The sequence below is a fragment of the Triturus cristatus genome, chromosome 1_2 (assembly GCF_964204655.1).
Source record: "Triturus cristatus chromosome 1_2, aTriCri1.1, whole genome shotgun sequence".
Taxonomy (NCBI): domain Eukaryota; kingdom Metazoa; phylum Chordata; class Amphibia; order Caudata; family Salamandridae; genus Triturus; species Triturus cristatus.
In genome coordinates, this window is record NC_140580.1 from 47,870,834 (window position 1) to 47,895,589 (window position 24,756).

At 44.5% G+C, this 24,756-nt stretch overlaps 1 long non-coding RNA gene across 1 annotated transcript in view; it reads left to right on the forward strand.

The window, feature by feature from the left end:
• LOC146866738 (uncharacterized) overlaps positions 1 to 23,104 on the forward strand; it is a 49,854-nt gene extending 26,750 nt beyond the window's left edge. Inside the window, exon 3 of the long non-coding RNA XR_014960559.1 lies at positions 21,632 to 23,104. This is a non-coding gene — a long non-coding RNA (uncharacterized LOC146866738). The remainder of the gene's footprint in view (positions 1 to 21,631) is intronic.
• Positions 23,105 to 24,756: the final 1,652 nt, after the last annotated feature.

Here is a 24,756-nt window from a genome sequence, read left to right on the forward strand (position 1 = left end):
AATCCTTATCATACTCTAGCCAGGCCACCCCACCATTCATAGCTTGAGCCTTCAAGATCTTATTGGAATAAAATATCATAGGATCAGCTAACTCAGGTCTTTTTTTCCAACATCACGGTCATGAGTACATTAAAGCCAAAAAGCCTATTAGTAATCAAGTCCTGTACCTTTGGCTTCTTTTCCTTGGAAGAGCTTTCCTTCCCCCTCCTTCTCCTTGGCATCAACCTCCCTCCTTCTTGGCCTGATTAATGAAAATATGTCTATGAACTCGCCCTTCCATATCTTTTCTTGCACATATGCTGGGACGTGCGATGCCAACTTCCCGGCTTGGAGAGTAGTGTGTCCTGGCCCCCCAGCGCCCTCCTCCCAATTCCCGGGTTCTTGTCTGCAGGCCCTGACCCTTTACCTGGTGAAACAACAGTGGATGCATTGGACTGTGCAAGGGACTCCTGACCGCTGACCGAGGAGCTGAGCTTGCCCCCTCTCTATCCTGGACCCTGGCAATAAATTCCACTTGCTTCTGCAGCTCGGCTACAGTGGTGCTGAAAGTAGGTGAAAGAGCCCATGGGGCAACTGAAGCGCAGCTACCCTGACTCCCAGTCGCAGTAGCTGCCATCTGTGATAAAAGAAAGGCAACCGACGTAAGTATGCCTGCGGTTAAACCCTGAGATATGCTGGGTACCCCACCGGACGAACTCGGCGCCAATGACAGTACCGAACCAGATGGCACGCCTTGTGCGGAGCCCCCCAGACCTGTAACTTGGAGACCCGTTGTCAGCATCTGCGCTGCAGTACCCAGTAACTCAGAAGGTCGGGCGCCCGTCCCCCAAAAGTCCAAAGGGAGGTCTGATCCCCATTTTCCCCAGGCAAGGTTCCCTGCCTCCGAGCCGAAAGTGCTTGCAATGACTTCCTAATGTCAGCTAGGGCGGAGCCCACTTCAGTAGACCCTGGCAATCCCTGCTGCAAAATAGCTGGGAGAAGCATAGGGGGATTTGCAAGGAAAGTCCCCTGACCCATAACTCGATCCCCGAAGAAGACTGGTCTGCCTATCCTCCCCTGCTAGCAAGATGGACCACATCACCCCCAAGACCCCCAGTTTTCTTTTTAGCAGGTTTAGTCCTCACCCTCTTTTGTACCAGAGGAAATGCAGCCTGAGGGAGCACATTGGAATGGCGGGAGCGGTCCCCCCCAACCGGCTCTTGCACAAGATCAGGTTTGGGCCCAGTCATGGAGTCACCAGAATCGTCCCCATGGCCCAGCTTAGACAAGACCAGTTTTAACAGCTGGGCCAACTCGGGATCATTGTCTTTCCTCTTGCCCACTCTTCCTCCTTTTGCAAAAATACCTACTCACTATCGGTATGCCGAGACAAACACTATGGAGGGGCCTTTGTCCACGCAAGGTAGAAATCCAAGTATCTTTAAAACAATAAATTATCCAACCTGCTACTTAGGTCCAACCCGATTACCCGCCTCAACTCAGCCCTATACTTGCTGAGAAAGCCAACTTAAACTAGTCACGGGACGACACAAGCCCAGGGGGATGACTGCCCAGATATCTGGGGGCCCTGAGTACTAGCTTGGCCCCACTGACAATGGGCCCACAAACACAGGCCGCTCAATGTAGGTGGGTAAAGAACTAGCACCTATGGCGAGTGCTTTCCCAGCTTGGATTTTAACAGTTCCAGCCCTCGGCCCCAATGTCATGTTCAAGCCTCCCTCCCGCCTAAAGCCCGGAAACACGGTTAAGCAATAAGAGCCCCCTTCTTGCCACCCTCAAAGCAAAAACCCCAAATGCTGACCTCAGTGGGAGTGGAGGGGGGCCGTCCAAAACGTTCCTGCCCTGTCCCGCTTCCCGCTGAAGACCAGAGCCACCACCAGGTCTTAACCTGGGCTGGGCGAGTATTCTGGAACTCGTGCGGCCCGTCACGATTCGGGGAGTTCCTGGATCATCTCTCTTCCCACCGGCACAATGACCCGAAGCACGCAGCTGACCCCTGAAGAAGCCGCAACTGCCAACCGCCGACTTGGAGGGGAGACAAAAGAAAACAACTGCTGTCTATGAGCTGACGATTCCGCGTCACTTCTTCTCCCGCGCCGGTGCCTAAGAAAAGAGGACGCGTGCCTGGGCCAGGGTGCCCCAAATAGGCCCCCAACCCTCCTCCCATCAACATCCGGCGGGAGCGAGTGGAAGCGCCAACCCCCGTGCCCATGAAGGAGTCCAAAAACCCTTCCTCTTTGGCCAGCGAGTCAGGGACAGCCACGGAGGCTTGGCCAGGCTCCTGGGGTCCCGGGTCCTAATGGTGCGCTTCCCTAAGGTACGCGCTTCTCCAAACTACCGAAATGCAATAGTCCCTATGAGTTCACCGTTTATGTTTTTAAAATGTCCTTTGGGTTCCCCCTTATGTCACAAATTAACTCCATTGCTAGGACCAGCATTTTGCCATGGTGGCCCCTTTTGCCCAAACATTACATACAATAAGCTAGTGCCAGAACTTTCCTAATACTGCTTCTATTGCACTATGGAGGTCCCTTATGTCAAAGGTTATGTCTAAAATGTCAAGGGCCACATTTTGTAATCGATGGCCCCATGACCTTGTCACAGTTGTCTTCCCATATGCCAAGAATTTACTCCAATATGCTATCTCAAGCAATTTGCCACGGGTGGCAACTATGCCAAGAATTTCCTCTAGGTGGCCAGCTCTAGCATTTTTCCATGGGCGCTCCATGTCAAAATGTACCTACAGAGCACTAGCAGTAGCATTCTGCCAAGGGTATCCATATGTAAGTGTTGCCTCCAGTATTCCAGTGCCAACATTTTGTCAAGGGTGCTTCTACAAGCCATGAAGCATCCCAGGGTCAATGGCGGATCTGCAAGCATAACAACACATGCTCGTTTACTTTCACTTATTCACACACATTCTATCATTAGCACTGACTTTCACTCATTCATTTTCACCTACTCTTGTGCACTCACTGCCACCCTGAATCACTCATTCGCACTCTCTCACTCACTCTTACTCTGACTCAATTACACTTACTCATTTTGTCACGCGCACACTCATCCATGATCCCATATACAAACATACATGCTCACACATATACACTCTTTATACATGCTCACACATATACACTCTTTCTCACTCAAACTCACTCTCACCCACATACACGCACACAGCATACATTAAAACCATTTTATTTTTCTTATCCAAGATGCCACGGAAGGTCCAGATCTTGCTGCTCCACTTTTTATTACACTAATAGTGAATAGTAACCAAATATTCACTATTAATGTAATACAATTGAGTGGAAAACAAGTTTAGAGCCTGACCCTGATGATGCGGGACATCCCTGTGTTCTTCGCACTGATTATGCCACCTCTGAGGCCAGGGGTCGCAAAGCTAGTGCCAAGGGCAGCAAAAGGCAAGCTAGGGGTTGCAACTGCGACCCCTGGCAATCCCTAAATGACATGCATGGTGAAAGTTGAGTCTTTGGTTCTCTGCACTACATGAACATTGTAATGCAAACATGTACAGGTACTGACAGTTCCTTAGCATGCAGACGATCAGTTCTCATAGCTCTTCGTTCTTGTCAGCCCCTAAGCACTGTAAATGAAGAATGTTCTGATAACTGGTCAGTTGGTTACCACACTTGGAGTCACGGTTGTGTGTATCCAATCCTAGAATTTGAATATGCATGTCAGTACTACCGCATATTATAGCTCGTTCGGGGATGGCTCACTTTTTGGTATGAGCTTCACCCCATTATTTTCAGTACTACTGTATGTTATACTTCCTTCTGGGATGACTCACTTCTTAGAATGCGCATGTCACCCCTTTATTTTCAGTACTACCGCATGTTATACCTCATTCAGGGATGGCTCACTTTTAGGTATGTGCGTCAGCCCGTTATTTTTAGTACTACTGCATGTTATACTTCATTCTGGGATGGCTCACTTCTTGGAATGTGCATTTCACCTCTTTATTTTCTGTACTATTGCATGGTATGCCTTATTTTGAGATGGTTCACTTTAATGACTGTGCATGTCACCCCTTTAATTTAGCGATACCACGTGTTATTACTCATTATGAAATGGTGCATGTCTTAGAATGTTCATGCCACCACTTTAATTTCACTACTACCACATGTTATATCTCATTCTGGGATGGTTCGCTTCTTGGAATGTGTATTTGACATTTATATTTTCAGTCATATCGCATGCTATACTTGATTTTGGGATGGCTCTCTTCTTGTAATGTGCATGTCACCCCTCTATTTTCAGTACAACTGCATGTTATACCTCATTCTGGGATGGCTCACTCCTTGGAATGTGAAAGTCACTCCCTTCGTAATCAACATTACCATATGTTATACCTCATTCTGTTTTGAATGGGCAGGTCAACCATTTAATTTCAGTGCTACTGCATGTTATACCTCGTTCTGGGATGGTTTTCTTCTTGGACTGTGCATGTCACTGCTCTTTGCTATCAGTACTGCCGCATGTTCTACCTCATTCTGGGATGGCTCACTCCTTGGAATGTGCATCTCACCCCCTTTGTTATCAGTGCTGCCATATGCAATGGCTTGTTCTGGGATAGATTGCTTCTTGGAATGTGCATGTAACTCCTTTATTTTCAGTACTACTGCATGTTATTCCTCATTCTGGAATATCTCACTCCATGGAATGTGTATCTCAACCCCTTTGTTATGAAATCTACCAAACGTTTTACCGCATTCTGAGGTGGGTCACTTTTTGGTCTATGCATGTCGCCCCTTTATTTTCACTGCCACAGCATGTTATCTCTCAGGGATTAGTTACTTTCAGCTTGTTAAGCGGTGCTACAGGTTAATAGTGATGACATCAAATGAACAACAGCTGTCACAAGTGTAGTAGTAATGTGGCAAGTTTCTTTATATTGCCATAACCAGGTGCTGATCATTGATAATAACGTAAATATGAATAATTATTATTAATTGATGTCACATTCATTGTCATATACAACTGCTGTGGACTGTTACAGTTTGATACATTGTACTAGTGCTCAGAAGTGTAGCTTGGTCAGTAACATTAAGGGGGTGTGAGATTCAGATTTTCCAACAATCAGGCTGGCATGTAGTGTTTCAATGCATTATACCACAAGCAGGGTGCATGGGACGGACCTAAGGGACAATGGAAAGGGAAAGAAATGCGGACTGGTAGGAGGACTAAGAGACAAAACACAATATTGTGTAAGAAAAGCAATATTTTGAGGACTTTCAAGAGAGAGAGAATTCTTGTCTGTGAGTGTGTGTAAACATTCCTTGTGAAACCTGACTATCATAAAATATATTTATTGGGGGGGGCGTGACGCCCCAACCAACACCCCCCCTGCTAGTACTCAGTGCTTTACATGGGTCAGTACTTTACTGGTACGGAGTACCTGCACTTTCTGAGCGTGAGAGTACCTGCACTTCTGAGCAGAAGTGCAATACTTTTCATTGAAGAGTACCGCCACTTTTCCAAAACATGCAGGTAACCCGCTATGCTGTCATTTCACGAACTGCTAGTACTAGTTCTGCAACTAATATTGAAATAATAATAACGATGACAATGATGAAGATCTTAAATTTGTCATTGGCGTCGTCAAAAGCTCTGGCTGTTGAATGGATTTTAGTTTCATTCTTGCCTCTTCATATCACACTTACCACTCCCATAACTACTACTGATGATGATACTCATTCAGTCCCAAAGCTATTTTACCAGAGCCTTTTCTGTATTGCTCTGCAAGTGTGGAACAATGATGGAAACTTGAGTTATTTTTAGTGCTGCCAAAATATGACTGTCAGTGAGCACTAGGGGTGGGCGGAATTTGCGAAAGTGACTTTCGCAAATTATGGCGAAAATGTTAAAAATCTCCGCAAACACGCGTAAATAGCGCGATGATGCAAAAGTTTTTTTCCCGCCTGTTCGCGGTATTTTCTGCGTGGTCGCGGCTTGCCAACTTACCCATGCGGTTGCACGCGGGCGCGGTCATCTTGTTTTCACTCTTCTCCCGGTGCAAGTTCGAGAGAAGAAAGACGTGATCGCGCGACCAATGACATTACTGCGGGCGCGAACTGTCGCAAGACCGCGCAAATGGCTACCAACAATCCAACATCTCGTGGAGAACGCGACCGTATCGGGAAAACTTGTCGGCGAACGCGGGGATTCAGGTAAGGCGATCGCGCGCGCGCTAGAATGTATTATTTTACAGCGCGAGCAAGAAACAAATTACCGCTAAGCTGCGGAATGCGGAAATTTTGACATTTTTGCGCTCTCCGCGGAACGCAAAAATGTCAAATTATCGCAATTTCCGCGAGCGGAACGGAAATTTAGCCCAGGCCTAGTTAGCACTACATAAACAGGTTTTCAATTGTTATGCATATACTGTGATTTACATAAGGCACGAGGACACGAGGGAGGGGCTGCCAGGTCCAAGTATTAAGCCCATTTCTTGTATTCCTTGCTCATCACACCACGGAGCACACCCCACTGGTACATTTTCTCTTGGTGCTTTACCTGAGCTGCTTGGTACAGGAAGCATCCATTACAACACAGTCATTACAACGCACTACCTTTACAACGCAACGGTTACAACACAACTGCCTTTACATCGCATGCCATTACAACGCATGCCATTACAACGCATGTCACTACAACGCATGCCATTACAGCGCATACCATTACAACGCATGCCATTACAACGCATTATAAGGTAAGTAATGGAGATTTTTTAGTTTTAGGGTTGGTATGGGTTTTGAGGTACATGGGAATGGTAACTTTAATGGAGATTTTTTAGTTTTAGGGTTGGTATGGGTTTTGGGGTACATGGGAATAGTAATGTTTACCCCTACACTATCCAACACTTTCCCTACTGTTCTACTCATGGAGTGGGAATAGTATTTTTTACCCCTACACTATCCAACACTTACCTTACTGTTGCCCTAAAAGTATTGTGCATTGTAATGGTATGCATTGTAATGGTATGAATTGTAATGGCATGCGTTGTAATGGTAGTTTTAAAAAATGCGTTGTAATGGCATGCATTGTAAAATAATGCGATGTAATAGTAGTTGCGATGTAAACACTGCGTTGTGAAAACATGCGTTGTAATTGTTTGGCTTGTAATGTCGTATATTCCTTGGTACTCAGTTGAACGGCGCAATGTTGTGTCCACATGGAGGATGAAAGGCAGAGCAGACCCTCTTCTGGAACCAGTGAATGTCAGGTTATACACTGATTTACCCGGTCGGGGGTACTTTTAACAATAAAGCGTTATCCTGGATGTTATACTTTTTCAAAGAAGAGCTCCAGAAAGAATCAGAGAGGAGGGCTTTAGCAAGGTGGCAGCAGGGGTTCAAATCCCTACACCCACCTTGACTGATGCTTAAATGTTCTGCCCCAAGAAGAACAGAGCCCCCGGGAGTGAATAGGAGTGGCAAAGGAAAGGCCACATGATTTTGTAGTACAGTGCATAGTTGCCATGTTAGTATTGTTCCACAGCGCCTAAACCCAAATGACTCAAGGCGCTAATGCAGGCCATTAAAATGAAAGGACTGGCTTAAGTACCTACTATGCCAACACCGAGACCCGGCCGGCCAACACCGAGACCCGGCCATAAGTGTGCCAACGCAGTACAACCCTGCTCCGAAACAACACCTGCCATCCAAGCGCCGAGACTGCAAAGACACTGCAGTGCTGGCCTAAAAATCATACCTGCTGTTCCTGCACTGACAGTGACACATACCTCTGCCAATGCACCCCATTCCTAGCCTAAAGCAATACCAACCATCTCAGCAGCAAGACCGGCACATACCTCTGCAGCGCACTACAACCCTGCCCAGGGCTTTAAGTGAGATGAAAAAACTGTGGGGGTCTCTCAAAGGGGCTTGGCCAATGTATTTAAAGGGCGTGGCTAAGAAACACGTAAGCTAAAAATCTGTGCTTAGCATAGTGTGCCGCCCGACTTGTATTTTGCTATTTCTGTCATTGCACCCAGATATATGATACAACAAGTAACATCATACCTACAACAAGTCAGGACTATTGGCTTTGTCAATGGTTGTTAGCAGAGGTCGATGTGGAGGACAAAAAGTAGGGGAACTGTAGGCAGAGAATCAGAGGGCGGGAATAACCCAACGATTGGATCAGTGGGCGGAGCCAAAGGTGAGGACAGAATGCGCAAACATCCCAATTTTTAGTATCTGTTTGGCATTTCACCGCCCTGTTTAATCAACCAATGGATACACATGATTATTTAAGGTTATAATGAGTTAATGACATTAAAATACATTCACAAAGTGGGATATGCTTCTAATCACAAAATGTCCCAAATACGATAAAATGTGGAAACACAAGCCATTTGTCTCCGAGCCATGGAGTTTCTGTCATCAGCACTTCTCCCTTTTTCCACAACAGCAGTTCAAACATGAATGGCAAAATATCCCAGTTTGCAAATGTTTTCTGTGTAATTATGGCTCTGCCATATTTGCCTCATAATGCAAGATCTGCTGCATGATGTGACCATTTAAACTAATAAATTGTTTGTAGCTCAGACGTATCAAAAGTTAATTAAAAAACTGTGATATGTATTGCTGCGGAGTGGATGGCCTATTGTAAAGGTTGACTGATCACCTTTCTCACTGCTGCATTTGTATGTTACACTGTTATTAATAAGGCAAAATATTTCCAGAGACTGTTAGCATGTGTACACATGTCAAAATAATAAAATATCCGAAAATATACTGCATTACGCTGCAGCCTTTTTTTAAATGCATAATTTAGTCAACACTGCGGCATAAATTTGTCCTCCTTTGCTGCATAATTAATTCCAGTGGCCCCACAGCAGGCAGCACATGTTCAAAGTGCTTGTGAATGAAGCAGAGGGACTGTGACGTTTGCGGCCTTAGCACTAGTGGTGCCCTGTGCATTAATGTTTGTTAGTGCCCCCCCAATGACAACCTCTGCCATGGTTTCCCTCACTACCACCCTTTAACAGTGCCCTTCAAGTCTCCATAACCACACTCTCTCTCAGATGCATTTAATTTGATTTACAGCGCTACTCATACCATTGTAGGGTATCAGAGCACTTTACATCACACACATTACACAGAGACAATCAATATGTGTGTAAATCACTGTATAGAAAATGTTACATAAGACGAAGGACTACAAGGTGTAGGAGTCACATGACACCCATACTAGTAGGCCATATAGTTTAATAGTGATTGGTCTGGAGAAACATAAACTCAGAATTTAAAACATAATACCATGGTTGGGGGTTCTCTTTAATAATCAGCTTTCGTTTCTGTCCAAAAGAACACTTTTTGCAACATTAGGATAATCAAAGACTGGGAGAAAAAACATAACACACTAATTTATACCTTGCAGTTTGTGTGCAGCTCTTAGATGACAGTTAATAGCTCACTGTTCTCTGTTAGGATTTTAACTTATAAACTGCAAGTAACAAAAGGATCTCTCTTACAAAAGCAGTAGCCCAATGACCGATTTACATTATGTGCACTTTGTGGTCTGCATGGTACATGTTCTTTGCAGCAGGCATATTAACCCTCTGAGTTACCTTTCCATGAGTCAAAACTTCCACTAGACAACATTCCGATCTCTCTCTAGGAAGAACATTAATCACCAGAGTCATCATGACATTTTTATTGTTGCTGAAAATTGCTGGAGGCCAGGAAGGAGGCAGCAAGCGCTTTTAACCATAATATACTTGCAAACATAATGCCTCCACCCAAAGTCAGCACCCGGTGCGGTCACACCGTTTGCACTGCCCTAGAGCTGGCCCTTCTCAAGGGTCCTGTGACCTCAGTGACAGAGTCACTGTTGTTCTAGGGTGTGCTGCTTCATAGGCCTGCCCGCAAGACTAGAGGTGATCTTCAGTATGGATTGTGGTGGACAAGCCTTGAAGGTTAACCTACACTTGTCATGCTAGGGTCCACCTGCTGATGCTAAGACACCAGGGCTTCTAAGGTCTTGCGAAGCCTTCTTAGGTCTAGCATGGGATTGTGTTCCCTCAGGAGAGTGGTCTGGTGGACTGGTCATGGAGCTGAACCTTGTTCCCCAGTTCCATATTAAGCAGCTCTGGCCATAGTGCCACATCCTCTCCCCCACTGAACACCATACTACCCCACTGAGAGAAACTCACACTGCCTTCAACTACAACCTAATTGTTGCCGGCTATAAACACATGGATGCGGTTCAATTTAAATTACGCACTAGACAAGAGCAATTTGCGGCCTACAAAAAAAAGTAACATCATCTTGGAAAAAGCAGACACTCATAGGGAATGCAAAATTTAGCAAACCATGTGAAATGTAAGCAGGAACAACATGGTTCCCTAAACCCCTTGAGTGCCCATGACAAGATGGTCTCGTCATGGGCCGCGGTTGCGCTGTGCCCATGACGAGACTATCTCGTCATGAGCCCCGCCCGCTAATGAAACGCCCGGCACAGGGCGTGGAAAGGGCGGGGCACTCAAGAGGTTAAAGCTTTTGCAATTTTTATTCAGAAATCAGTGAGGGCTTTTGCCTGAAAAGTCAAGGACATGACTACAGGGCCCAGAAGGGACCCATTGAATGTCCATTGCTTATATACTTACAAAACGTAAGCAGTGTGGCTTAAAAAAAACATATCCCTGGCCGCAGAGCCGCAGTCCACAACTTGTTTTCCAATCCACACATTGCAGTACCTCCAGGAGTGGTGCACTAGTTACAAGCCCAGGTAAAACAAAGACAAGAAAACAAAAATAGCGCTTCACTGGCAAACTCTGTAAAAGTGGTGCTAATGTGTTTGGGTGTGAATAAAATCAATTTGGCCAATTCGCTACCACTCGGTCTTACTTTATTTAGTTATTTTCCAATTTTTAATCTTTTATTACCAATGCTGCACTTTGGAAAAAAAATGTCAGAAAAATACCACATTTCCTGCAAAAGAGTTGTTTTTTTTTGGATCCATTTCACAGGGGAGCAAATAAAAGAAACGAGAGAAAAGAGAGTGAGAACCACTTCTTGAAGTCGCGGTTTTCAGTAAGAGAAGCACTGCTAGACAGACAGAGAGTGGAGGGGGCAACTGAAACGGCAGAGCAGAAGTGGACACTGTCTTTGTCTTCTCTGGGCAAGAAGGAAAAGACAGATTCCTGTTACTTCTCTGCTGCCCGCCCGTCACGAACGCCAAGCTTTATTTATAGGCGATGGTGATTTATTGCGTCCTGGGACGCATTTTCAAAATAAACAAGGCATTGGCATAGCCAATAGGTCTCGCCTTTGGGACCTTATAAGTGTTTAGTCATGCAACAGTTGCATAACTAAATACTTATAAGGGCCCAAAAGCGAGACCTATTGGCTATGCAAAGCGGCCGTGCAGCCGCGAAAGTGAAAGTGATCGCAATCGCGATCACATCAAACATCAAAGCGGCCATGCAGCTGCGAAAGTGAAAGTAATCGCGCACATGCACTGTAGCTCTAGGCTGGCCTGGTAGCACTTTTCGGAGCCCTCTAAATAAGTCTCGCCAGACCAGCGCATGCGCTAGGTCAGGCGAGACCTAAAAAGTAGGGGAACAGAATCCTTGGAATTAAAGAAGTAAGGTCCCTGCCGATCCCACCCACTTCGACCACTGGTTGTTAGATGCATAAGATAAATAAACAGCAACTATGGCTTGTATATGATATTGAAAAAGCTTCCACTTAAAGCCCTGGTGACACCACGATGATGTTGCTGCTCTTGAGTTTCAAAAAGAGAAGGGAAATCCAGAGAGAAAATGACTCTCTTTAAATGATTTCCCTTACCTTACAAAGCTCACCTGGAATGGCGTAATGCCGTAACTTCTCCACTAGTGAGAAGTGAGCAGTGTGAGCACGCGCACACCAATGTGCCTGCTGTCACTGCAGTCCGGAAAAAAAACGGACCGCCTGTGCCAGGGCACAAAACAGAGCCCGATAGAGACCCGTTTCGAGGCCCCCTTTAAACAAGCATTGCAATGCATTAGGTCTCGCATTTACGCGAGTTTGAGCTATTGGCATTGTAAATGACAATGCCAATAGGCATTGTTATTTGCAATGACAATAGCTCAAACTCGCGTAAATGCGAGACCTAATGCATTGCAAATGCTTGTTGGTTTGGCTTGTCAGCACAGCTGTCTGCCAGTCCTATTAGTGCCACTTCTTTCAAACATACAAACAGTGCACTATGGCTCCGCCCAGAGGACCAAGGATGTCTCTCTCCTCTCTGAGTGGTTGTTTGGTGTTTTCCAGCCTCCTATGGAGTGCTTGCATTCAATGCACGTTGGAATATTGCACATCTCAGAAGTGCACTAAATCGACACACATTAAATTCTTTGCCATGCATGCATTGTATAAAGGATTTTTTTTTTTTATTTGATTTCTCACTTTTGTAATATTTGAGTTCGGATTAGCTCTTTTCCAGCAGTAGAGCGCCATACACTGATAAACGTGCATTGGCAAATCCAATAAGTCTGACTTTAAGGTGCCAACACAGTCGTATGGAAAGGATGTTTACATACTTTAGCACATTGAAGCCAGAACCCTTGGCTCTGCTAATGCTTGCTATTAAATGCCTGACTTAGAGGCCCACACTAAAAGCCTGGGCCTCCTCAGAGGTGACAAATCTCACACACAAATCTTTAGAGCACCCACATGTTTATTGGGGTTACTATAAGCGGCCCTTCCAAGGGCTGGAAGGAACTGGGGACTTGGGCGCCTCCCTTATCAGGGCCGGACTTTCAAAAGAGTCACACTAGGATGTGAAACCGGAAGAGGTAACCAGAGAGGAGGGGGGGAGGGAGGAGGCAAGGATGACGCGGCAAGGATCGAAAGGCATATGTCTAACAGTGTGTCCCCCCCCGCCCCCAAACACCCGCATGGAAATGTGGATAACATGGGGTGGAGGAAAAGTAAAGAAGGAAGAACACGGGGAGAATGAAGGAGGAAAGGCGAGAGGAATGAAGGAAATGGAGGGAAGGATGAATATTGAAGGGGAGAAAAGGAAGGAGAGAGATAAGGAAGGAGGGGGATATAACGGGGAGCGAAGGCGGGACAAGGAGCAAGAGAAGAGAGGGGAGGGAGTAATAAAGGAAAATAGACACGGGGACAAAGAAAAGGAGAAGAGGTGGAGAACAGACGATTGGGAAGAGGAGGAATGGAGGGGGGAGAGAGAAAGGGGAGATAAAGAAGATGGCAGAAGGATGAGAAATGGGAGGGGGAACTGGAGGAACAGGAAGGAATAAATGAAAGGCGAGGAAGGGGTGAACGCTGCACAGAGAGGAAAGACAGGAGGAGACACGAGGGAGAGGAAAGGAAGCAGCAGGGGCGTAATAAGGAAAGGCTCTACGGACTTTGTGAGTGGGAAAGAAAAGAAGTGAGGAGAAGGGTAGGACAGGCGTGAGGAGGTAGAAAATGAAGATGGTAAAGAACAAGGGCGAAAAGAAGAAAGGTGGGAAGGAAGCGGAGGGAATGTTGGGGAGAAGGAGGGACTGACGGCAAAGGCATGAAAAGCTATGAAGAGGGAATGGAAAAGATAATGTGCAAGATGGTGGCGGAATACACTAGGCGCCAGGGAGGACGGTCACATATAGGATTATAGCAGGAGAACTCAGTGGCGTAGCAGTAGCTGGGAGGGGGGGCCCTCTTTGTGGGGGCAGAGGAGGTGAGCAAGTCGTTTCTGTGAACTACCACCGTACCCCCAGAACAAGTCGCCCGTAGCCCCCTGCCCTGGAACAAGTCGCCCCCACCTGCTCTTACCTGCACCAGACTGCAAACTCGGGGGCGCCGCGGGTGGCAGGAGGTCTGGTTACGTCACTTGGAGAACTGTGAATATCAGGAGGTTATTCATGGACAGGCTGTGAGTGACATCAAATGGCCGAGAGTAAAGCTTGCGCTGTCTATGACGTCAGTTAGAACCACGAGCTGAATAACACCCCCATTATTCACAGTTGCTATCGGTAATTTTATTTTGTATATTGAAGCTGACGAGGAGGGAGTGGGAGGGGGGAGTGGGGGCGGGCACAGTGGTGCGGGCCGCAGTTGTAAAAGGCAGGGAGAGGGTGAGATTGAGCAAGGGAAAGATAGGGATCAAAGGAAACAAGGACGACACCTAGCTAGACAATAACAAGCAAGAAGGGGGTGGCAAAGGGTGTGCACTTTGATGTCCTCAGTGGCCACGCGGCTCACTGAGGACATCAAAGCGGCCGTGAAAGTGATCAGGCAGTTCTTTTCAGGCTGCCAAATGGTGCGCGCGCCCGGCGCACATGCACTGTATTTGGAGGCCTGAAAAGCCACTGTTTGCACTTCCAAAACTCGCTTACTATAAGTCTCGCCAGAGCAGCGCTAAAGCGCTGGCTCAGACGAGACCTAAAAACTGCCGCTGCTCAACACCGGTGAGACCCGGCTCACTTAAAGCCCTGCCCCGAAACAATCCTCGCCATCCGAGAGATCGACACACATATCACATGAATTCTGAGGTGCGCCTCCTTCTGGTGTTCCAATACAGAACCCACGCACATCTCTGCTGATGGCATCTATCATGGCCTGCAGCGCCCCGTGGCACTCCAGCATAGGGGCCGCTGCACACAGAACTGACTGGAAAAAACGTCCAGAAAGTCCACAATTTAGCAGAAGGGGAGCCAAATGGGGAGGGTGCACGAAGCGCAGGGCAGAGCTGCGGTCAATGAGAGCTTAAGTCTCGAATGACGAATGCATAAACAGCGAAGGAAAATTCGGTGATAAAACTGTCTTCGCTTACTATAGTGGCCACAATCTGATTGTATTTTAAGTCTGCTAGGAGGTGTCATCTGCTGGAGTGCAGACACCGGCCACCTCGTATATCTAGCAAGGCTTAGGGTCAAGGGTCGAACTGGACTTTAGGGCAATCTGGCAGTGCCCGAAGAACTGACCTGACAGATCAGGGTATATGGGCTGGCTGTTCGTGGTCTTGTTTTATGGTCTTGGTAACCTATGTTTACAGGCGATTTCCGTGATGTCACCTCAAACATAGCCTGTAGCAAGGACACATGCATGCAGTTCCCATACCTTGCAAAACCACTGACTAAGCTGTCACAACAGTCCGATTTTCACGTCTGACACATTTTAAGCTATTTGGTTTACAGGGGGCCACTTTTAATTAAGTGTCAGGGACGATTTTTTGTCCAAGAACGACCCTGCTTAGGGTACACTACTAGTAAACCGGCTCAGGTGGGCAATGCTCTGGTTGCAGAGCTCTGCGTCTCATCTGCTGCAGATCACAGGTGCGTGTGACGCTTCATAAAATGCTTTCGAAATCTTGAGGCGCTTCCTGCAGAGAGATGCACTCACGCCTCGGGGTCGGGGCGTGGATGTATATGGGTTGATGTTTTTAGTGCAGACAACCTATTGTACCTATTGTAAGAGTGCAGTGGGCCCAATGCGCACTACATACATCTATCTACATGTAACATGTAAAGGCAAAGGTATGAATTTTCTTAGGCTTTAACTCTTTTACAAAACACTCCCACATACACCCGCGCACACACACAGGCACACAACCACACACTACATTAAATTAAAACCACACAAGCTCGCATAACCAACAAGTGTACCAAAGCAAAGCTTAAGCTTTTCATACTCCTGGCTAACATGTAAAGTGTGTTGCAGGATGTATTTCCCGTCAGGGGCTGCTGTGTCTGGAGATGAGGTGTGGCGCGCGCGCTGCACTCAGCTCGGCCCCCTTGGCTTGTGACAGCGGTTCCCAGCCGAAAGGAATGCCTGAGCCCTTATAATGTTGCTACTCAGGCCGGAAACAATGGAGCCTCCCACCAAGCCCGCCCCTCCCCACAGCCTCCCTGCAGGCTATAGTCGGGTATGGCACAACAATGACGAGAATGTGTGTGGGCTCAGTACGGGCCCCACTGTTAACACAGAGTGCCAAGAAGCCCTCAGGAGGATTCACACAGAACTGACCTTTTGGACATTCTTGCATTATTGCAAGGTTGCACGTTTGGGCATATGTGTAGGAATGAGACAACGTAGGACGGGGGCGAAAGGCCCCCCACATTTTTTTTGAGGGGAGACATAGGAGAAAGATAAGGTACTGAGCAGTCATCCAAGTTTCACTTGATTTCTTTTCGCTTCAAAGTAAAACAAGTAAATCCAGGCTCTCGCCTCTGCACTTTTCCGTATTTCTTCCACAGTCTCTCTACTACAGATAAATACATTTGCTTTTCTTTTCAAAGATCTACTGTTGTAGAGCAGAGATTTATGACAGGACCAGAGGCTCATATTATGCTGTCTTTTCTTGCTCTTTATTAAACAGCAGCCACATAAAAAACAAACTACATTACCATAAAAACCTGGATAAAGAACTGCAAGCAATGAAATCACAATAGAAGCACCAATAGCACCTTGAGTAATCCAATAATTATCTTGACTGAGAGCAACAATTCCTCTTTTCTTGCTGTTCAGTCAAGATAAGTATTGTTTTCTCGTTTTCTCACTTGATATTGGTAGTGTTCCATGACCTATTGGTTTTAATGTGGTTATTTGGCTTCAATATTTGAGATATTGTTGTTGTTGTCCCACCTCTTGTCTAGCGCGCTCACTGACAATGTGCTGTTTTCCTCCACCATGTTTGCCGTTTCTTGCTTCTCAGTGCTTCAGCTTGTCTTTCTCAGGCATCGCCTTGCCGTGCCTTCTGCAGCATTCTTAAGCTCCTTAAGATACTTTTTCCTTCACCACTGAGGACCTGATTACGATGTTGTTTGGAAGACCTCCAAATCGAAATTGGCTTTCCCAGATCCGATTCGTAACCCTTGTTTCCAACCAAACCGTACACAGGTCCAAACAACCAAGTACGATGCGAAGATCGTATACGTGTCGACCAAATCGTTTCCGGAACCCGATCCTGTCCGTACAACTCACTCGTAGTCGAATTGTGCTGCGCAATGGAGCCGGATTCCGACCGAGCGAGTAAGATGCGCAATTCGGACAGCCGCATCGACTCATTCTCAGCGAGACGAAACGGCTGTTGGAATCATACTTCAGGGGGCCGTAGCAGGCCCTCCTTCACCCAGGGCCCTCCAAATCTGTCATGGGGTGCCCGTGGGTCCCCCTGATCCAAGCATGCACAGTGTGGCAGGCACCATGGGGTGCCCACCACAGGGTGTACGCTTTACCCCACCCACCCTTTTTGGCTAAGGGAGCCTGTGCACGCGTCGGTACACAGGCTCCCATAGAGTTTAATGGGAGTCCAAGCAAATGGAGTCCGTAAGCATACGGATGCATCGTACTCGCTCGTTCGGACTCTCGGAGCACGATTTGCTCAGAAAGCCGTCCGGATCTGAGCCGTACGGAGGGCTTTACTAGCGAGATCGTAATCGGCCCCTAAGTGGTTAATGTCCTCTTCGTCTGTACTCCTTCCTTCGTCACTCTTCTTTGCCTGGGCAACTCCCACTGACACGCCCCGTCTCCCTGAGTTGCTTCCCTAGGCTCATTTTCCTCAGTTATCCCTTGAATTTCCATTTGGGCAAATTATTCAGATCATTCATTTACAAAAGTTTTCTGGAGATGTTTTGGCTGCATTTTTTCTCAGTTTTAGTAATAATACATTTTTCTCACTATGTCTGAAGATGAAGAAACTCAGATGTTTAAAGACAATTTAAAATCCTTTATTAAGTATTCTGTTCAGTAGGCTGTAGCAGTTTCTATGCTGGATGTGTCAAAGAATTCAGAGGCTTCCCTTTAAAAAATGCTCTCTAACCCCACTGAAGGTCCCTCTAAGAACGGGCAAGAAACGTGAAGCAACATCTGGTGTCGCTAATAAAGATGTTTCTATAAACAGTGGCCATCCCACCCAAGAGGTTTCTTGTTCGGGGCTCCCTTTCTCTCCCCTTCAGGTTACCCATCTTAAAGACACTAATGATGATGATTATGATGATGTTGTGAATGACACTATCAATTTTGATGGAGTTCCAGATCTTACAAATTATGGGCCTCCAGAGAAAAAGGAGGAACATTTCTCCTATTAATGGTGGTGTTTCTCACTCAGTATCCATGTTTGATCCCATTCCTTATCCACCACCCCAACTCTACTGAGTGGTTCCCATCAGAGAATGTAGTTGATTATGTGTCCTTTTACCTTTGCCATCCTCTTGATAAATCTTCACACAATAAGTTGAAATCTGAATGTCCCTATCGTTCCCTTCCCAACAACATTACTTCTACTCCCGCTATTGATCTCAATATGTCAATGTTTTTTACATAGTATGGAAAAACCCAAAGAAAGGAGTTACATGGTCTCCAGAGGAGTAATTCTTGCACATCAACACTTTAGAGATGTTTGCAGGTTCCTTTGCCATCCAGTCCTTTACAAAATACAAGGCAAAATGCTCCAATCTCTTACGGATGGACAATCTGACAGAGGTCTCATACATAAACTATCTTGGGTGCATAAGCTCCACATTTTTGGTATATCTCGCCAAGCGACTGTGGGAATCTTGTCTTCAATGACAAATCTCTGTCAGAGCTGTTTATCTCCCAGGAAACTTGAATGTCATAGCAGATTGGTACTCCAGACATCTTCAAGATTCAAGCGATTGGCAGCTGCACCCTTCAGTATTCAATCATCTTTCTTCCACCTTTGGCACCTTGTCAATGAACCTTTTTACCTCCCGACTCAATTCCCATCTTCCTTTTTTTTCAGTTGGAGACCAGATCCTCAAGCTCCAGCCATGGGTGCGTTTACTCAATCCCGGCCGCAGACTTTTCTCTATGCATTTCCTCCCTTCCTATTGATTGCGTGCGTCCTGGCTCAGACACGCAGGAAGTTTTCTACCCTGTTTCTAATCACCCCCTTTTGGCAAGCCCATCCTTGGTATCCAACTCTGTTGGAGATGTCCTCAGACTTTTCAATTTGGCTCCCACACTTCCCCGATTTCTTGCTCAATCCTCAGGGACTTTAACACAACTGGATTCTAGAGGGCTCTCTATTTCGCTTGGAGGATTTCATGTCTTCCTGGAGAACCCCAGGAATTTGAGAGGAGACTATCCACCTCATTCAACAATCTTGGGCCCCTTGGCACCTCCAAACTCTACAAATCAGCATGGTTGGCCAGGTGTTGTTGGTGTCTGGTTAGGGATTCAGATCCCGTTTCAGGAGATGTGACTCTTGTTGTCAACTTTTTAGCCTCACTTGCATTTCAGGGAGAAGGTTAATCCCACGATCAATGATTATAGGCCATCCATTTCTGCTGAACACCTTAGAGTGGATGGAAGAACCCATTGGCGAACATCCTTTGATACATGGTCAGTTAGAGGGAGTATGTTATGTTAATCCTCCGGTACACAAATACAATACAACATGGCAAGATAATGTGTACCTTTCTCCTTATAAGATTATCTGCAAAATTGACAATGGTTTTGTGCTTAATTTCCTGGAAATGTGTTTCTGATGTTAAAGCTTTAGGTGTGTCGTCCTTCCATTATCCTCCCCTTGGTGCTTCTTTTCTGGTTCATAGGCGTACAAAGACTGATTTATCTACTATTCATTAACCCTTTTTCCCTTCATAACGAAAATTATGTGTTTAAAATCTTACGTTCCACGAACTGCTGTTTTGAGATCTCCCTCTGCTACCCAGTTACTTATTTCTTTCCAAAATCCCCATAAGCCCATCTCTTCTCCCACCTTAGCCCACTGGGTGAAATAGATTATGTTCTTGGATGGTATTGATGTTGATTCCTTTGGTGCCCATTCGGCCAGAGGGGCCTTTTGGGCAGCTGCTAGTTTGCATGACATTCTCAAATCTGCAGATTGGTTGAACGTTAATACATTCAGAACCTTTTATTTTAAACCTATTGGACATATATCTGATTCTGTTATTTCAATGCTTTCAACAAGCATGATATGATCCTATGGTCCTGTAATAAAATTTAGCTTTTCCTAGCCTTGGTGTCTGAAAGGCTAGATTTTATTAAAGACATGGAGGCAAGTATTATCCCTCCACTATTCATTAACCTGCATCCCCTAATGCTTCTACCTCTACCTAATCCTTCTGGATTCTCTTCGACAATGGAACTCGATGGACCTCTTCACGGATCCTTTCTTCCAGTCAAAAGGATGTTTCCATATCTGATGATGGCCTGCCTTACGGATTCATTGACTGTCCTGATTTCTTTCGGTTCAGTGTTGTTGTTTCTTTTTATGCCTCATATTGACTAACCCGTTTCAAGAAAAAAGGAATTGGTGCTCTCAGTCAAGATAATTATTGGGTTACTCAAAGTGCTATTGGTACTTCTATTGTGATGTAATTCCTTGTAGTTCTTTATCCAGGTTTTCTGCGTAATGTAGTTTTGTTTTTACTTGGCTGCTGTTTAATAATGAGCAAGAAAAGATACCATAACACTCGCCTCCGTGTCTTCAATAAAATCTAGCTTTTCTGACACCTAGGCTAGGAAAATCTCAATTGTTAACACCCAAAAAATAGTAAAAATTAAATGCACTTGACACATTTGGTGCACTTTCACATGTATGCGTTACTTTTACAAAGTACTTTGGATCTAATATTTGTTTCTAGGACATGCAGCCATTGTGGAGAAATGTTAAAACATCACTACTTTACGATTGTGCATTACAAAACTTTAATATCAAGAGGAAAGCACATAAAAGCATAAGATTCACTAAGTGTAACTCTCACTGTGTATTTCCAAAACGTTCAGCAAGGAAGGCTCACGAATGGCAATAACTATTTCTTGGGAGGAGCAAAAACTGAAGGTGGCTTGGCAGTGTGGTGCACACACACTTAGTAGACAATAGTAGAAAAACCTTCTTGTGTAATCAAATAAATGCAAATAGTCCAGGGTGCTCAGAGATGAAAAAAAGCCACCAAATCTTCTGTAGGAACAAGTCCAAGGTATGATCAAAAATCCCACTGGTAGCTGACAACTAACTCTTGCTTTTTGACTTCTTTCATTTACTCGTGAGACTTTATTGATGGGTGCCAATCCTCATCTAATTCACAGATGCAGGTTCTAACTGACCGTTGTATCCTTACTTTTATACTTACAAGAGTTATGGACCTCTGGGAATCCACTTTTTAGTTTTCAGACACTTTTGGTTATATGGTCAGTGTGACGTTGGTGACGGTTAAACACTTATGTAATATGAAATTACTGAAGTATATGTAATTCTAATTTTAGCCCTGAAGAAGTCTGTTGGTGTAATACCAGCATAAAGACGAAACACGTGTTGGCTAGAATATGTCAAGATTTTGGAACACTATATATGAATAAAGAACATTGGGAGATCTTATACAAAGGAACGTTTACATTGATTATTTGAGTGTGCTTGGGATTTATGTTAAAATTTCTTGGGAGGGTCGGCTATATGGGCATCACATTAATTCATTGCTTAATTAGTAAAAGTTCTGCTCCGAAGCCAGTGGCCAGTGCAATTTAACATTAGCACGCCAAATGCCTACACTGGTAGTCGTAAATCCATTTAATGCCTCTTTAATTCACTACCGGACACTTCCTGACCCCTTATCTCAATCTTGCATGTTCCTGCATTCTACCTTTGTGACAATTTTTCTGTCTTTTTCTTCCTTGTCTTTCAGATTTGTGTGTTTTTCCCTCTCTTGAGCACCAGAAGTATCTGATGTGGGAAAATAAGTGTCGGTCCCCAAACGTGTCGGTCCTCCTCCCCCAGCAACCACCAGCTCAAATTAAGCACTGACAAGACTTCACATTAAGGCAACATCAGCTTCCTACATTGATCTCCAGTGGTCCCATTCCAGAATATGCGGGATCAAATTTTATAAATGTTTTAATTACTTTTAAATTCAGCGTGTCGCTCCACAATCTACAGCATTTAATCTCCAAAATAACAGGGATTCCAGTTACCCAATTTAATGGCACTTTATATGCCAACCTCGAAAGGATGGAAAACTGAGCTGGTATTTGAATTTGAGACCAGCAGATCGCTCAATGTTTCTGAAGATTTTCAGCAAATGTAATCACATTTCCCTTTTCTTTTAATAATAACAAAGTTCAGACAGCCAAATTGCTTTTTCCTTGTATTGTTGCTACCATTTTTGCACAAATTGCTTCGGACTTTGCAAACATTATGGTCGTGCTTGTTTGGCAGACGATTAAAGTTTTGTACTATTTCATACTTGCCCTTTAAAAAACCTATTTTTTTTGTAAATTTCCCTATTTGGCACAATGTTTTAAAAACGTACTTGGGTCCACTCACAGAGGACATCTTGCTTGCTTCAATTCGGAGCTAGAATTTGTGGTCCACCTTTTTCAAAGACCACCTTTTAAGGTATGCTGCGTGATTTTATCGTACGTATTGACATTTGTATGCCATTGGTTATATGTCTTTGTGCAATTAACTGTATGAAAGAAAGAAAGTGGGGAATATACCAAACAACAGGGTGGCCAGATTTTGAGACAAAAAAAAGGGACAGGCACGGTCATATAACCTATTATAGGACTAATTGTCCTATTAGGTCAGATATATTATATATATTGGGTCAGAGCGAAAGGGCATTTATGCCCAGAACAGCAATTAAGGATATCTCTAGTCCATGACAGAGTCATCAAACATATATTGCTTATTCTGTCGTCACTAAAAATCTAAAAAACTCAGCAGGAGTCATCAGTTATAGCTGGCAATAGAAAAATATGGGGCTAGACCATCCCTACATATGTAATATGACCCGTAAGTATTTATATAATTGTAGTCCAAGTAATCACAACATATTTAGATAATGACGCATGCTAGTTCAAATAATTGAAGGAGCTTTTAAACATTATGTAATTAACCAAGGAAAGAAGTTTTTAGTTTGGAACCAAGATAGAGCATGCAGAAAAAAGATTTGGAGGCAGCAGCTTGAAAATCAGTTTAAAACTCTTAAATTTAAGACAATCTTTTTAATTTTTGTTGGAGAACGTAAATGTTTGCTCATATATTATTATGTTTAATTGTTCAATTATTTTGAGTTGAGCTTTTAACTTTGCATTTTAAGTTTAAAAACATGCAAACAGCAGAGTCTTTCTTTTGGGTAATGGTTTGTGAAGGTATTTAAAATGGCGCTTGAACTGCCTCGCGTTGTGTGAGCAAGGTCATTGTGTTGACCGAAATGCGTAACAACAGTAATGGCGAAATAAACATCACTTTGAAAGGAGCGTGGTCTGTGCCTGGTGAATTTAGGATGGTTCAGAAGAGGAGGTGATTTATATATATATGAGCAAAGTTGAGACTTCCACCGAAACGCGTCGTCTATGTTGTTTCTCCAGTAAATTAAAAAGAAATTGATTTCCATCCCATCGTGTCGGTGCCTGCTTTCGAAGACGGAGAGGAGGACCAGTAAGCTGATTATATATATTTTTATATATATATGTATATATATATATATATATATATATTTATTTTTTTGTTATCTCCAGCTGCCGCAAGAAGGAACCGCAGTCCAGGTTTCTTAATAAAATACATTTTTACTACGACTGACGCGTTTCGACCTTCCCGTCTGAGTTTGAGTCACTGTCTACAGGGATGTGCTTCACTTTCAAACCAACAGTGAATTGATTTACATAAACATAGAAGACAGACCAAGTTGAAAAAGAGTTAGTTACATAATGCACTCTTTAGGAGAAAACAGACTATTACATTATAGCCGAATTCATATATCAACATTCCCCAAAATAGCTGAAAGAATGCCATAATTACTTGTAAGCATGTTGAATGCACAGGTAATAAAAAAATATATATAATTGCCCATCATTTTTCATCATGATACTGGCAAGTACCCTGGCAAGTGCTACAATGGACCCATCATGAAAACCAACATGTAAAAAATAAACAGTATAATTTTCAAGAAATTTAAATAAAGTTCTTGTATCAGGCGGCCAAGTGGCGGATTCCCTCCCATTTTGCATGTTATGCTCCTATTGGTCCCAGTCTCACTATGATCCTGACACCCTAAGTCAAAAAACGTGAAAAAAGAAATGTAACAGTCTAACAGAAAATAAAGCAACCCCCTCTCATGTGTGCATTTTATCCCTACCATTTCACACAGCACTTGAAACCAAAGTCCTCATTCAGCTATGAGAGGCCCTCAAAGGGTCTTCCCAACGGTGACTATCCTAGGTGCACATGGAGCTCCTCATCGTGGTTGAGGCAACCAGTGTACCTGCTCCCCAAACGGATGATGTAATCAGATTCCATTCTTCTCAACTTTCGTTCTCTATCTCCCCCTCTCGTGTGACTCGGGATCCTATCAACACCAAAAAATGAGATTTTAGAAGATATGTCTAGTCCCATGTGTTTGTTCGCAATGTTTGGCCAAAGTATATGTCACATCCTTATTCCTGACTGCACGGATATGTTCAAGTATTCTCTTTTTCACAGGGAAAATCGTGCTACCAACATATCTGAGACCACACACACATACTAGAACATACACCACATATTCGCGGTTGCAATTCATGAACTTGTGTATCTTGGCTTCCCTGCCTGTGGGGAGAGAGTATGTTTTTACATTAGTACTGTTCGCGCATGCCTTGCATCTCCCACATTTGTAAAATCTCAGGAGAGCCTTCAACCAAGATCCTGTCTGGTTTGCACCTTTATTCAAATGGCTATGAACCAAGATATCCCTCAGGGAGCTGCATTTTCGATATGTGACGTGCGGGCTCGGACTTACAAGTCTACCAATAATCACATCAGACCTGACTA